Source organism: Gossypium arboreum, chromosome 1 (genome assembly GCF_025698485.1).
Source record: "Gossypium arboreum isolate Shixiya-1 chromosome 1, ASM2569848v2, whole genome shotgun sequence".
In the NCBI taxonomy this organism is placed as follows: domain Eukaryota; kingdom Viridiplantae; phylum Streptophyta; class Magnoliopsida; order Malvales; family Malvaceae; genus Gossypium; species Gossypium arboreum.
The window spans coordinates 98249610-98264819 of NC_069070.1; the positions used below are offsets into that span (position 1 = coordinate 98249610).

Consider the following 15210-nt stretch of genomic DNA (forward strand, 5'->3'; position numbering starts at 1 on the left):
AAGATTCAGGGGCATTTTGGTAAATTTTTCATTTTCCCCCGATTTTCTCCCAATCTTAATCCAAATTAATAATTTCATTCAATTTATTAATTTAATCAATAAAACAATTCATTTCCTTCATTTTGGTCATTTTTGACATTTTTACAAAATTTCCCCTACAGTTTTTCTTTTGTTCAATTTAGACCCTGAGTCTAAAACATACAAATTATCCATTTTGAATGTAAACCTGTTAAAGGTGGCAACAAACAGCAGTATGTATGTTACCTGGATGGAATGCTTCTCTCAATTTAAACAGCAGTATGTATGTTACCTGGATGGAATGCTTCTCTCAATTTTTCATCCCTTTTGCTTCTGTTCATTTGGGTGCAACTCTTAAGTTCTTGAATTTCAAACTTACTTCATACTTCATCCGGAATTATTACTTTGTTGCTGTAGCTTTAACAAAAGCTTCATATTTCATCCGGATAATTTGGTTCTGTTTTTCTTCCTGTGTAAAAAAAAAAACCCAACAAAACCCTTACTAGCTGAAAACTCATATTTATTTTTCCTTCTCCTCCTCTCCATTCCACATCCTTAATTTATATAACATGCTACAAGTAACATTATCAATAATTTCATTATTTACTTATATGTATATTCAAAACTGTCCATTTGCGTCATAGTCACTAAATTATTTATATCTTGAGCTACAGAACTCTAAATTAAGATCTGCTAATTTTCCATGAAACTAGACTCACATATCTTCTTACCATAAAATTTTTAGAATTTTTGATTTATCCAATAAGTACAGTTTATTCTTTAAAGTCACCCCTGTTCCGCTGTCTGACAGTTCCGACCCTTCTTCACTAAAAATTAATTATCTCCTCGTAAAGGATTCAAATGATGTTCATATTTATTTTTATTGAAAATAGACTCATTCATAATTCTAAGAATATAAATTTAATTCCCTAATTATTTTTATCCAATTTTTGATGATTTTCCAAAGTCAAAATAGGGGAACCCGAAATCATTCTGACCTTGTCTAGCTAAATTTGTTATATCTCACAATTTATAATTTCATTGCTTACACCGTTTCTTCCATGGAAAACTAGACTCAATATAAAATTTAATTTCATATTTTATTCAACTTCTAATTCTATTTCCACAATTTTTTGTGATTTTTCAAATTTAGACCACTGCTGCTGCCAAAAACTGTTTTAATGCAAGATATTAATTACCATGTTTATAACATTCTTATTTTCTTTCTCTACACCATTTCCCTTCACTTTCTCTTATATTCTCTTCACTAACATATCAAGAACGTAGGATCATATGTAAGGAAACTCTACATTAACATCAATCACATGCTTTTTCAATAATATCAAACTTAAAAATATATTGAAATGATGATGTTCTTACCTTATTCTATTGATTTCAATATTCATCTTGATTTTTTCTCTCCTTCAGCTTCCATTTCTTGAATCCAACTTGATATTCTAACTTCCCATTGTCTCCTTAACATTTTTCTCTCTTGATAGCTATGGAAATTCTTTTGATTTTTGGGTGAAAATGGTAAATTTTTGGTAGAATGACCAAATTGTAAAGAAATGAAAACTTCATTTCTTCTTCTTCCTTTTACGTTGGTTTTGCATGGGAAAGATAGATGAGAATTCCTCATCTTTCTTTCTTTTTATACTAATAAAATAATATTAAAATATCTTATTAAAATATTAATAAAATAATATTTATCTAATTAAATAATTATAAAATATCAAAATATCTCTAGCATCATTAGTGCCTTTTAGAATTCTCTCTCTTCTAATTGACCATTTTTCCCTTTTTGATCTTTTAAAATTTCATTCTTGAGTCATCACTTAAGTTGATAAAATTATAATTTAGTCCCTCATAATTCTTCACCTATTCAATATGGTCCTAATTCATCAATTTTCCTTGGTTTCTAGATCATTCCACCCTTAAAATATTTACACTATTAGTCCTTTTACTTTTTCATATTTACACTTTAATCCCTCAAATTTTGAGTATTTATTCGGGCCACAAAACTTTTCTCACTTTTACAATTTAGTCCTTTCTTGAATCAAGATATCATAATTTACTTCTCAATGTTGTCATAACTCAAAATTTCCTTTTGTCACTTTATTTCATTATTTTACTATATCAAAGATAATATCTTACGTAGAAATTTTGGGGTATTACAAATTTTACAATTACAAAAATATACAATATTTTCAAATCAATTCAATTTAGTCATCTATTTCAAGATCAAACATAATCATATCAATTTGATTCAATTCAACTAATAAACCTCATATTACAATTCATTATAGTCAATTTATCAAACAATTTTTATTTCTTTATGATTTAATCCATATATCACCTTTTGTACCAAATTGTAAACAATCAAATTAACATATTTACAATTATAATTTTAAAACATAAAAATCTAACACAAACATACCTATGGACTTACTTGGTCAAAACATAAAATGATCAATTCTTTAAGCATTAATCAACAAATTTGCCTTTTTCCCCCATTAATTTTGATTTGCACCAATTCTGATCTATACAGTTATTTAATTCAATTTATTTAATCCTCTTATTTCATCCAATTATAAACATGTATCAGCTCAATTTCATTATTCAGATGCCTCTAAATTTTTACATTCTATTCAATTTAGTCCCTAAAACTGAAATAGTTATAACTTGAGCCTCGATTTCAAAATCGATCTCAATTTCATCCTTCTACAGCCCACTACTACCCATAATTATATAAATTTCTTACCAATTTTAATATATTTACAATTTAATCCCTATGTTCAAAACTAACAACTTTCATTTTACAAACTAGTCATTTTTCATATTTAGGCTTTAAGGCTCTGTTTGTTTACTTGTATTTGATTTTTTGGAAAATGTTTTCCTCATTTTACGGTGTTTGGAAGCCTGAAAATAATTTACATTTGGAAAATATTTTCCAAGACATGGGTAAAATTAACACTGTTTTAGGGAAAATGTCTTACAGATTTTTTTTCCGTAAGACATTTTCCATTTCCTCTTCATCGGGGTAAAATTCTTCTCCCTTCCTTCCGTTTTTCATCTTTTTCATCTTCTTTCTCTCTTTCTCTCTTTCTGCAAATCTCATTCCTCTTTTTCTCTCTTTCTCAGCCAAAGGCAAATCTCATTTCTCAGGCAAAGGCAAATCTCTCTTTCTAAGGTACGGCATCTTCTTATTCTTTTTTTTCTGGGTTTGGGTAAATTTCGTTATTTTTAATGTGCTATCTTTGAAATTCTTGGGGCTACAGTGGAGAAAGACATGAATGGAGAAAAAGGAAATAAATTATTGTGGATGATAGGAGTCATCTTTTGGCTAAATTGGGAACATCCACCACTGTTGGTGTGCTTTAGAAATATTACTATCCTTAGGCATTAAGCATTTGACTTTTGATCTACACACGATAATATTACTATCATCCTTTTGTGATTCTTTCTGCAGGCTATGTTTTCTTAGTTGATAATGCTATATATATACCCAAGGAAATATCTTTTCTGAACTTTTGGGTCATTTTCATTCGTGATTTTCATGATGAAAAGCATTTAACTTTGTTTCTAATCTCGAAATACATCTCTTTGCCTTTATTTTTACTTTGATCGAGTTCGAAATGATTCGACATTAGCTTTGAATAGAAAGTGCATATCAAAGTAACAGAAATTGAAAATGCACAATTCGGTCTAGAAACACTAATCTAAGCATTTTTAGTCGAGCGAGGATTTCACCTTTTAGTGTATGAATTATGGACCAATGTTATTTATCCATTATTTTAACCCAATAGTTCTGCAGCGGTGAAATTTACTGTTAATTTTCTAGCTGCAGGTTTTTGTCATTGATATTAGCTGCAAAAAACCACATTCTAGATAGGCTTAAAGGTTTTAAATAGAAGATTTAAACAAATTTCTGGTTGTTTCAGGTTGCCAAATTGTTTAGCTTAGAATTTCACTGGTTGTTTAATTGGAAGTTATCGATTGCCTCAAATTTACTGGTTGGACTCTATCGCCATTGTTTTGTCTTGGTTGTAAATTTAAGAAGGTGAATTATTCTAGTGATATAAAAGTTTCTTTATTGCTATATTTGTTCCTGTCAATATTTTCAAGGTTTACAAGATGCTTAATGCGTGTGTAGATCATCTCTCAAGCATTTGGCAAAATGATGTTTTTGAGAAATTTTGAGATGCTTAATGCATAAATTTTGAGAAAGGTGAACATCCCAATTCTAGTGAGAAATAGTCGCTATATCGGTGTTAGGCACTGCAGAAATATTACTATCATTATCTAAGCAAAATGATGTAGAAGAAGATGGACCCAAATTAGCCAAAAGATGACTCTTATTATCTTGACAGACATTGACTTTTGATTAGAATTAGAACAGACGTGACAGTTGAATTATTTGTATAATCACAAAATGTATCCTCATAGTCGGTAATGGAGTGGTCAATTTTCATACAAATTGAGATGTGTTTAATAAATATTAATCTATGAAAGCCGTCTATTTTAGTTGGATGATATCAACATGTATGAAAGCTGTCTATTTTAATTGGATGATATCAACATGTTTGATCCATTTCCTTTTAGTAGGAAAAAGACTTAGCTGTCTATTTTAGTTGGATATCAGCATGTTTGATCCATGCTTTGTAATCTCGTTAAAACCCATGTTGAATAACTTATTTACTTGTTTATTTTCTTTTCAGTCTGTCTTTTCTTTGAAAAATACATTCAAATCTTTTACATTATAAGTCTACAGTTAACCTAAACTATAAGTTCCTTTCAACAGACTTTGCTTCATCTCTCACGTCTAGACTATATATCTAATATCTTCCATTTACATTTTCATGGGGCCGACGTTGAATGACTTTGATAAATTATGAAAATTGTATTTATGTAGGTTGTACACCGAGTGGAAACTGAAGGCACATATCAGATTAGGATTGACTTTTGCTTTTTGTGTAGTTGATTTGGGATTTGCTCCATTTTAATTTCAAGTATACTCGAAAGGTTTTGGAGTGTATGTATTTTCGTCTATCGTCACATTTTATGTGTATTTGTACCAAGTTAAAATCAGATTTATTTTATAATTCATGTAAATTTGATGATTTTGTTTTTCAAAATATGTTTTGTTAAGTGTACCTTGATCATTTGTCCACTATTTAAAATCTGACAATTCTACAGAGGACTCTTATCATGGTTTCTTAAAATATATGCGCTCAGGACTAAAAAGTTAAAATTAAAAAATTTTATCTTTCATTAGTGTTCTTTTTATCATTAAATAGTTTATATTACAATTTTAAAACCAACTTTAAAATGAATGAGTTAAAGTGGGATTGTTAATATTTGGGTGTGACTTTGAATCAACCTATGTTAATTTAATATATACTTTTTTTCCAATAGCATGACTTTTACATAATTTATTATTATTGATTTGTTGAAATTTGACGTAAATGGTTTACATGAATGGAAAAATTATATATTACAATCAGGATTTTAAGATATTAAAGTGCTTTTATACTTAAATAATTGAGATATTTTCGAGTAAAAATGTAAATAGAACATGAGAATTTAAAAAAGAAAAATAGTGAAAATAAGTGGCATGATGATCATTTAGCTGGAACATACGAGAATTTAAGAAATAGTTAACTGGCATGATGATGTTTGAGACCAACAGAACAGAAATGAAGATCAAACTTTTACCCTCTACATGTACCATTATCTATGCAAATGCAAATATTATTTATATGCTCATCTACAAAATATTTTTTAGCTATTCTTCTCACCCTATTATTTGAGTTAGAAGAACTTTTTATTATGTCATATCATCAGGGTAATGACCCATCAATCTATGTGGGTCTATTAATTTCAATGGTTAACTCAGCCAATAATCAGAAATATGTGTAGGATACAAAATTTGTTCTATTGGGTACTACAGTTTGTGATGAATATGTCTTGAATTATGCCCTTTTTTTTGTTATTATTTAAGTTGGGGTTGGTTAGTTAACTCCATTCCCTTTAGTCATGGTAACTTTAGTAATATTTGTGTGGCATTATTTTGTGTAGATGGATCGTAATCAAGATCAAAATGCAATTGTCGGAGTCGTGGCTTCAGTTTTAGCTTTTGGGGCTCTCTGGATTAAAAAATTAAAAACTAGGAAGGAAATTGCTTCTCACCCTCGTATGAATCGAGATTATGAAAGAGAAAATTATATTAATAGTATTTTATATAGTGGTGACCAGCATTGTATTGATATGATAAGGATGAGACCGATAGCCTTTTTTAATTTGTGTGATATTCTTAGTAGGAATAATTTGTTACATCAACTAAATCGACAAATATTAAGGAGCAAGTAGTTATATTTTTACATATAATTGGTCATAATGTAAGGTTTCGAGTGATTGAGTCTAGATATTATAGATCAATTGAGACAATTCACCGTTACTTTAGGGTTGTATTGAGAGCTATTTTGAAATTGTATAAGCTAGTTATTAGATTACCTGATGAGTCAACTCCTAGTGAAATAAAAAACAATCCAAGGTTTTATCCTTATTTTAAAGATTGTTTTGGAGCATTAGATGGAACTCATGTTCGTGTATCCGTTCTACTTAGCAATCAAGGAAGATTTCGTAGCCGTAAAGGGGGGACGACACAAAATGTATTGGCTGCCATTACATTTGATTTGAAATTTTCTTATGTTCTAGCTGGTTGGGAAGGTAGTGCACATGATTCTCGTATTTTAAGTGATGCACTTTCATGCCTAAGAGGATTAAGAGTTCCAGAAGGTAAGAATTATAAAACATTAAATACCAAATAGTTCTAGTAAGCTCATAATTTATTAGTAATAATTATGTTCTGTCTAATTGTAGGTAAATATTATCTTGCTGATGCTAGATATAGCATCCGGAATGGATATATTACCCCATATCGTGGTGTCCGATACCATTTAAAAGAGTTTAGTGATCAGGGGCCTAAAAATGCAAAGGAACTCTTTAATCTTCGTCATTCATCATTGCGAATCACTATTGAACGTGTTTTGGGGATTTTGAAGAAACGGTTTCGTGTATTAGATGCTGAACCATTTTGAATTTTCAAACTCAAGTAGATATAGTTTTGGCTTGTTGTATCATTCATAATCATATAATGGGAGTTGATCCTAGTGATTTACTTAAGCAAGGATTATACGAGGAGCCTGAGTCTGATTTGATAATACCAACTCTTACGGAGCGAGAAGAAAGATAAGAAACAAGAGAATGGTCTGCTAAGAGAGATGAAATTGCAAAAACTATGTGGACTGATTATATGGCTAGAAATATTATGTAGGTTTAGGGCTTAGGGTTATTGTTTTTATGTTAAGTATGTTTTAGTATTAAAATTGTTTTTTTTTTGTTAATGTTGGTTGGATAATGATATTGAAATTTTAGTTTGCTGGATTTTGAAAATATTATGTCTTGAATTTGTTAAATATTGAATTTATTATGTTTTAAGCTTGTTGGATATTGAAATGATTGACAATGACAATTATTAATGTAGGATGGGTAAGGGCAACAAATAAGAGACCTCTAAGCAATTCAGGTGGACAAAACCGATGGAACATCTTTTTCTTGAAATTCTAGTAGAGGAGGCCCAGAAAGAAAATAAGTTATAATGCCCCCGTACCCGAGACCATCGCCGGAGTCGAGTACGAGGTGTTACTAAACTTAATTCATTAATTAAACAGCTTAAACAATTTATTTTAGAATTTCCAGACAAGTTGGCTAACTGCGTCAAAGTCGCTTAAAAATTCATATCTCGAGTTCCAAAACTCAAAATTAAGATCCGTAAATTTTCCCTGAAACTAGACTCATATATCTATCTACTAATTGTTTTATAGAATTTTTGGTCAAGCTAATTAGTACAGTTTATTGATTAAAGTCTCCCCTATTTTAGGGTTCAACTACTCTGACCCCTGTGTATTACGAATTAGATATCTCCCTGTACAGAGTTTCAATGATTATTCTGTTTATTTCTAATAAAAATAGACTCAATAAGGAATCTATACATATAAAACATGACTTCTAATTATTTTTTTAAAATTTATGGTGAATTTTTAAATTAAGAACAGGGGATTCAGAGACCACTCTAACCCTATTCTACCAAAACTTAAATATCTCATAAAATATAACTCATTTACCTATTTTATTCCATCCATATGAAAATAGACTCATCAAGCTTCGATTTCATAACTTATTCATCCTTTAATTCCATTTCTACTATTTTTAGTGATTTTTCAAATTCATGTCACTGCTGCTGTTTGATTCTGTTTTGTGGCCAATTTTACGTTTCCAAGGATTTTCATGGTTTAGTTAAGACATAAAGCATACATGTTATCATATATAAACTTGATTAGCCATTCCAATAGCTAATCATTTACAAACCCTTTTCTTACCAAACCATAACCATATCATATGATCATTTACACAAAGTGAGTATATTGCTATACATGCCACACTCAAAATATACAAGCCATTTTACCAATTTAGGTCTTCGGATAGTGTGAACGAGCCTTCTGTCGAAACCATTTTTAAGTCGAGTTTTAGAAAATGGGAATCGATTTTAAAAAAAAACGAAAACGGGAGTCGCCACCAATCTTTTTAGGTGTGATTGGATCACCTTTAAAACATTTTGTTTTAAAAATCATTAGTTTTGGTCCACGAAATAAAAGAATGGGTTCGAGTTGATTACGTCACGAGGAAGGATTAGCACCCTCGTAACGCCCAAAAATTGGTACCTAATTGATTATCAAGTGTCTTTAATGTCAGAAATTAAAAAAATTTTAAGATGTAATCCTCTTTAAAATACTTTGATTTTGAAAATTTGGGTTCACTCGTATCAAAACATTGACACTAAGTTAACCTTTTGGAAATCCCTATCTCGAAACGACAAATCGCCACATCCAATAAGTTAGGACACAACGCTTTGAAATTCCAAGACAGTTGCTCGTATTTTGAAAATCTTAAAAACTTAGAAGGGTACTTGACTATTCGAACTCAACGAGAAAAGTTGTAACCCAATAAGTTAGGGCACTACTTTTCTCGAAGCTTTCAAATACTAAGCATTGCCTTTTATATTTTTTTGAAAACTTTTGGGGCCTTATTTTTAAAAAAAGATGCATGGGGACTTTTATTGTACTATAAATCATACATAGTAACATATTATTGTAGTAAATAAATAATACGTGCATTTTAACAAAATGATAGTAATAATATGAAGATCGCATTAGATGCATAAAAATTATATATACATGGCAAATATTAACACTATGCATACAAAAATATATATATATATAGCATGTATTGAGAATGAATAAATAAAATATACAAATATACGAGGTAATAATTAAATAATGCATGATATATAAGAAAGCCATGATTTAATAATAGATGACATACAAATAAAAGTATAATATCAATGTACATGTCTACAAAATATAACATATAATAATAATAACATTTAACACATACATGTTACATGCCATATAGAAATCTACCAAGGAACTAATAAAAGAAAATGATTGATTGCTAACAAAATATGCATATAATTAAAATAAGATATTTCATAATAATTTTAAAATAGAATTTAATATACAAGAATATTTATAAAAGAATAATAATTATATGGTAATATATTTGGCTTGAAAGTATGTATGAGAATTCATAATATAAATTTAAAATGAAATGATATATATAACAAATAATTAATTAACTAATAATGAAATTATAATATAAGTTAAAAATATGATTTAATAATAATAATTTACAAATTTTGAATAAAATATATATAATATAAACATAAATAATATAATTGGTAATATGTAATATACATAATATATATATATATAAAATAATATACAAGTAAAACATAATAAATATTATATAATAAAATATATGGGAAATAATATAATAAATATATCATATAATAATGAAAATTTATACGTAAAAATAATATGCGTAAATGAATATATAATATATGTAAAAATATGATAATATATATAAAAATAATAATTATGAGAGAATTAATATACAATAAACAATTATAGTACATATAAAAATAACACTTATAAAATAATTTTATGGAAGTAAAATTAAAATAAATCAAATAAAAAATATATAGAATAATAAAATAAATATAGGACTAAATTTAGAGTCTAGAAAATTGATGGGCGAATCTCGAAATAAATAAAACTGAATCGAGGCCCTAATTAAAATTCGCGCAAAATTAAAGGGACTCACTGGGAAAAATGCCCTATTCTTAAAACGGCGACGTTTTAATTCCGTTCATTCAGAAAGGGCAGTGATCAGATTGAAATCAAAGTAAAATTAACGGGCAACATTAAAAACGCAATAAACTTAATTTAAAAAAGATGAAAAGACAGAAGGACTAGAGGGATAAATATCCCATTTTCTCAAAACACGCGGACCTTCCGGGTCGGATCGGGTCGGATCATGGGCCCTATATAATTTAAAATTTAATTTTAAACATCATTTCTAACATCCCATTTAAAAAAACCCAAAGAAAAAATGCTCTGAAACTCTCTCCATCCTCTGGCCTGAACAACGGTGACGATTGCCGGCCACCACTGCACGCGCCTCACGCACCACCGTACGCGGTGGTCGGAGGTTCAAAATTCCTCTTCTTTTCAAGCGAATCACAGGTAAAATCTTCTACTTTTATTTTGCATATGAAATTCCTAATAAAAGTATACTGTTTTCTTTCGTTTTTTTTTCAGATCTATTTTAATATGTTTTTGCATGTATAAAAAGAAAGAAAATAAATAAAGAACATTTAAATGACAAAATAAATCACCTTGGTTTTAACTCGAAATGCTCTGTTTTTTATTGTTTCTACTGTTTTTGGGTTTCTGTTTTCGTGGTCCCCCTTTACAATATTTTTAATCTGATTTTATAGCTTGAATACATATATAGAAAGTACAACTTTTGATTTCTTTCTTGTTCTGCTTGGTCTTTATTTCCCTTTTTACAGATCTGTGGTGCAATCTCTGGTGACGGAACCGGCGTTGATTCAGGTTTCCTGGAATCACGGCGTAACTCGGGGCTGCTGGAACGGCGTGCGTTGAAAGGGCGAGACGCTTGGAATGGCTCGAAGCTTCCAGAACTCCATTGCGGCTCTAGGGTTTCTTAACCCTATCTGAAACTCATTTGGGCTCCTTGCTGTTTGGGCCTTAGGGTTTAAATGGGTCTATTTTGTAATTGTAATGGGTCAAGGGTGTAAATGGGTTAATGTTTGGGCTACTGCAATCGGGTTAGGGTAACGGGTTAGTTTAGGGTTTATTGGATTTGTGTATTTGGGCCTGGGCATTGTAATCTGGACTGTTAAATAAACATTTATTTATTTTTTAATTTTGGTTTTGATTTTAAAGGCCCGGTCAAATTTGGGCCGTTATACCTTTGATCTATCCCGATTCTCAAGCCGGCTTGTCAAAACTACAATGAATGAAAAGGAGAGAGTAAGCATAAATGCTTAGTAAGTTCACATGCAAATAACAAGTAACATGATCATGCAATCCAACATAAACATCATTAAGACACTCATATCATAAGAATACTTACTATCTTACCACTATTTTGTCTTACCAAGTTCTCAACCAAGGATTAAACTCATACATGTCCATTTTCACTTCTTCAACACATTCATCATCGAATCACTTTCGTTTTAAGTATTCTCCATATTCTCTTAGGATTCTTCTGTTGAACACATCGGAATATAATTTCAGATACGCGGATAGTGTGCACGTAAGTACTATACCCATAACCGAACAAGCTCAATAGCTTTTGAAATCTATGTAGCCAAGCTACCATGTAACCCGTCCATAAACGAACTCGGACTCAACTCAACGAGCTCGGGCGTTCGCATCCATAAGTGAACTCGGACTCAACTCAACGAGCTCAGATGCCTAGTTACATCTCACGAACTCGGACTCAACTCAACGAATTCGGAACTCAACCATCCTAGTGACATGTCACTTGTACCTTAATCTATTCCCAAGGTTCAAACGGGATTCTTTTCAATTACACATTTCGATCGCCTTTTTCGAAATATAGAAATCGATACTTGCTAACATCTCATACTTATCAAGTTGTTCACATAATTTGCATATCACCAAATAATAATTTACAAAACATCATATTTCATGATAATAAGTATCATATCATATAAATAACATTAAATCACTTAAAATAAAAATTATGTTACCTTATTTACACATGAACTTACCCCGATACAAAATATTAGCAATCGAGCCTATTCCTCGTAAACTTTGTTTTTCCCTCGATCACGACTTGAATCTTGTTTCTCTTGATCTATAATACCACATTAATTTATTTAATACATACATTCATCAAAACAGCCCCTAGTACAAACTTTGGCAAAATTACTTTTTTGCCTCTAAACTTTTGCATATTTACACTTTTGCCCCTAGGCTCGGGAATTAAACTTCATCCCTTATTCTTATGTTTTATGACATGCTGATCATTTTTCCCTTCTATAGCAACATCAAATTCACACTCTAACATGTACTTATAAATATTAGGTATTTTTACTAATTAAGCTATTTTACTCGTTTTCACTTAAAACCGAGTAGCACAAGTTGTCTAGCATAATTTAAAACCTCATTTTCTATCATAAAACACCAAAATACACAAATTTTACCTATGGGTATTTTTCCAAATATGAACCCTAGGTTGAATTATTGCTAGCATAAGCTAAATCGAGTTACCGGGATTTCAAAAACATAAAAATCATTAAAAACGAGCATAGAAATCACTTACAATCAAGGCTTAAAAGTGTTGAAACCCTAGCTATGGTGGAGAGCAAAATTTGGCAGCAACTTATGAAGAAGATGATCATTTTTGTGTTATTTTTCCCATTTTATTTTATTTAATATCCAAATGACCAAAATGCCCTTTCTTACTAAACTTTCGAAAATTCCATCCATTTTTAATTTTTGCCCATAAACTTAGAAATTGGTCAAATTTCTATTTAAGACCTCCTCATTAATATTCCAAAGCAATTTCATACTAAAAACTTCTAGAATGCAAGTTTTGCAAATTATTCGATTTAGTCCCTAATTTCAACTTAAACACTTTATGCATAGAATTTCATTACGAAATTTTCACACAATCATGCAATCATATCATAAACCTCAAAATAATTATAAAATAATTATTTCTATCTTGGATTTGTGGTCACGAAACCACTATTCTGATTAGGCCCTAATTCGGGATATTACATAAGTCTTCTAACTCTTTCAAAGCAGTTTTTATTAATCGAGTTGCCGAAGCTATTTCAGAAAGATTTCAAGTCCAATGCGATGCAAAGCATGTGAAAAATCATTTTAGGACTGTAAAAAATCAGTGGCAGATTATATGCACAATTCGAGGTGAAAGTGGCTTTGGATGGGATGATAACATGAAAATGATCACATGTGATAGAGCGACTTATGATGCAGCAGTGATGGTAATATATGTATATATATGTTAAGTATATTTCAATTGCTTTTTTACTTGTTATTCTAATTGTGTATAATATCCAACAGGCACACAAGAAGTATGAACCATTTTTGAATAAAAGCATTGATCATTATGATGAAATGGCTTTAGTTGTTGGCAAAGATATGGCAACAGGGAGTTTTGCCAGAACATTTGCTGACATAGATTTGGATGATGATAACCAAGATTCAGTGCCTATAGACTACGATAATGAATAGATTGAAGAGATAAGAACAAAAGTATGTTCATCTGGCACATCCAAGCGTAAAAGAAAAAATGCTCAAGAAAGTGTCGTTGATAAACAAATTAAATTTGTGGGTGAACAACTTGGAAAAATTGCTAATGCTTTGGAACAATTTACTGCGGATAAGACAGCACATCTTTACGAAGAAGTGATGTCGATGGAGGTAGAAGGATTTGATGATGACTTCCTGTGTTTTGTATTTGATTATTTAGTGAGTCATGAATCCGAGGCCAAAGTTTTTTTAGTTAAAAGTAAGAAGCATAGAAAAATTTGGCTTCAAAAATTTTCTCAAGGTTGAAGATATTGATACTTTTAATGTGGTGAAATATTAGTTATGCACTTGGACAATGTTGTTGTTATTATGTAGTGTACTACTAATTATATATTTGGATAATATTATTAATTTCTAGTATTAATTGTAGTTTGGAAGCTAATTTATAATTATTCAATCTTTGTTCTTTATTTTTTATAACACAATTACAAATAATTTATTTGACTTTGGTTGTTTTCAATTTATGACGGTTAATATTCTAGCTTAATAATTGAGTATTATTATATATTTAATTTGATTTATTTATTTATAAATAAATAATTGCAATATATATAAAAACAGTTTAAAATATAAATTTAGTAATATATATATAAATTTGTTAATATATGTAAAAGCAGATTTTCGAAAATATTTTCGAAAATCTGCCAAATAACAGAATATTTTACTCAGATTCATCCAAACACCAGAAAAGTAAATCATTTCTAAAAAATTAAATTATTTTCTAGAAAGGTAAATCATTTTTCAGAAATCATTTTCCAGAAAATATTTTACTAGCAAACAAACGGAGCCTAAATATAACCATTTAACATCAAAAGCTACAATATTCAACAATTTCAATATTTATAAACTTTAATAGTTTTAAAAATTAACACACGAGTTAACTAATTAAACTCCCAAAATTTAAAAAAAACATAAAAAAGCATAAAAAAAAACTAATTTAAAGCTTGAAAATAAAAAAACACTAATAGAATCCTCCTTTTTAAGTTTCGGCATCCAAGATGAAAAGAGAATTATATTTCTCTCCCTCTCCGCTACTTGTTTTATGTTATATATTATGCTTTATTTTATTTTATTTTAATTATCCACTTCTTTTATAACATATCTATACATATATACATTTCTTACCGTCCACTATTGGTTAAGAAGGCATAATTGCCTTTTTAATCTTCTCTCTTTGTTTCTAATTGAAGCTTCTCTTACAATTGAACTTTTTTAGTTTTAGGATTTAATCCCTGCCTGTTCCTTAATTAATCTTTAATTTGATAAAATTATCTAACCAAAATTCAATTTATCAATACAATAACTTTGTAAATATTTAATAAAAATATTTACAAGC

General features: G+C 29.5%; 1 long non-coding RNA gene across 1 annotated transcript; it reads left to right on the forward strand.

Annotated features, from left to right (window-relative positions):
* The first annotated feature begins 10551 nt into the window (after positions 1-10551).
* On the forward strand, positions 10552-11430 carry LOC128293906 (uncharacterized). The gene is made up of 2 exons (XR_008284032.1): positions 10552-10724; positions 11054-11430. It is a non-coding gene; the product is annotated as an uncharacterized LOC128293906 (long non-coding RNA).
* The last annotated feature ends 3780 nt before the right edge of the window (positions 11431-15210 follow it).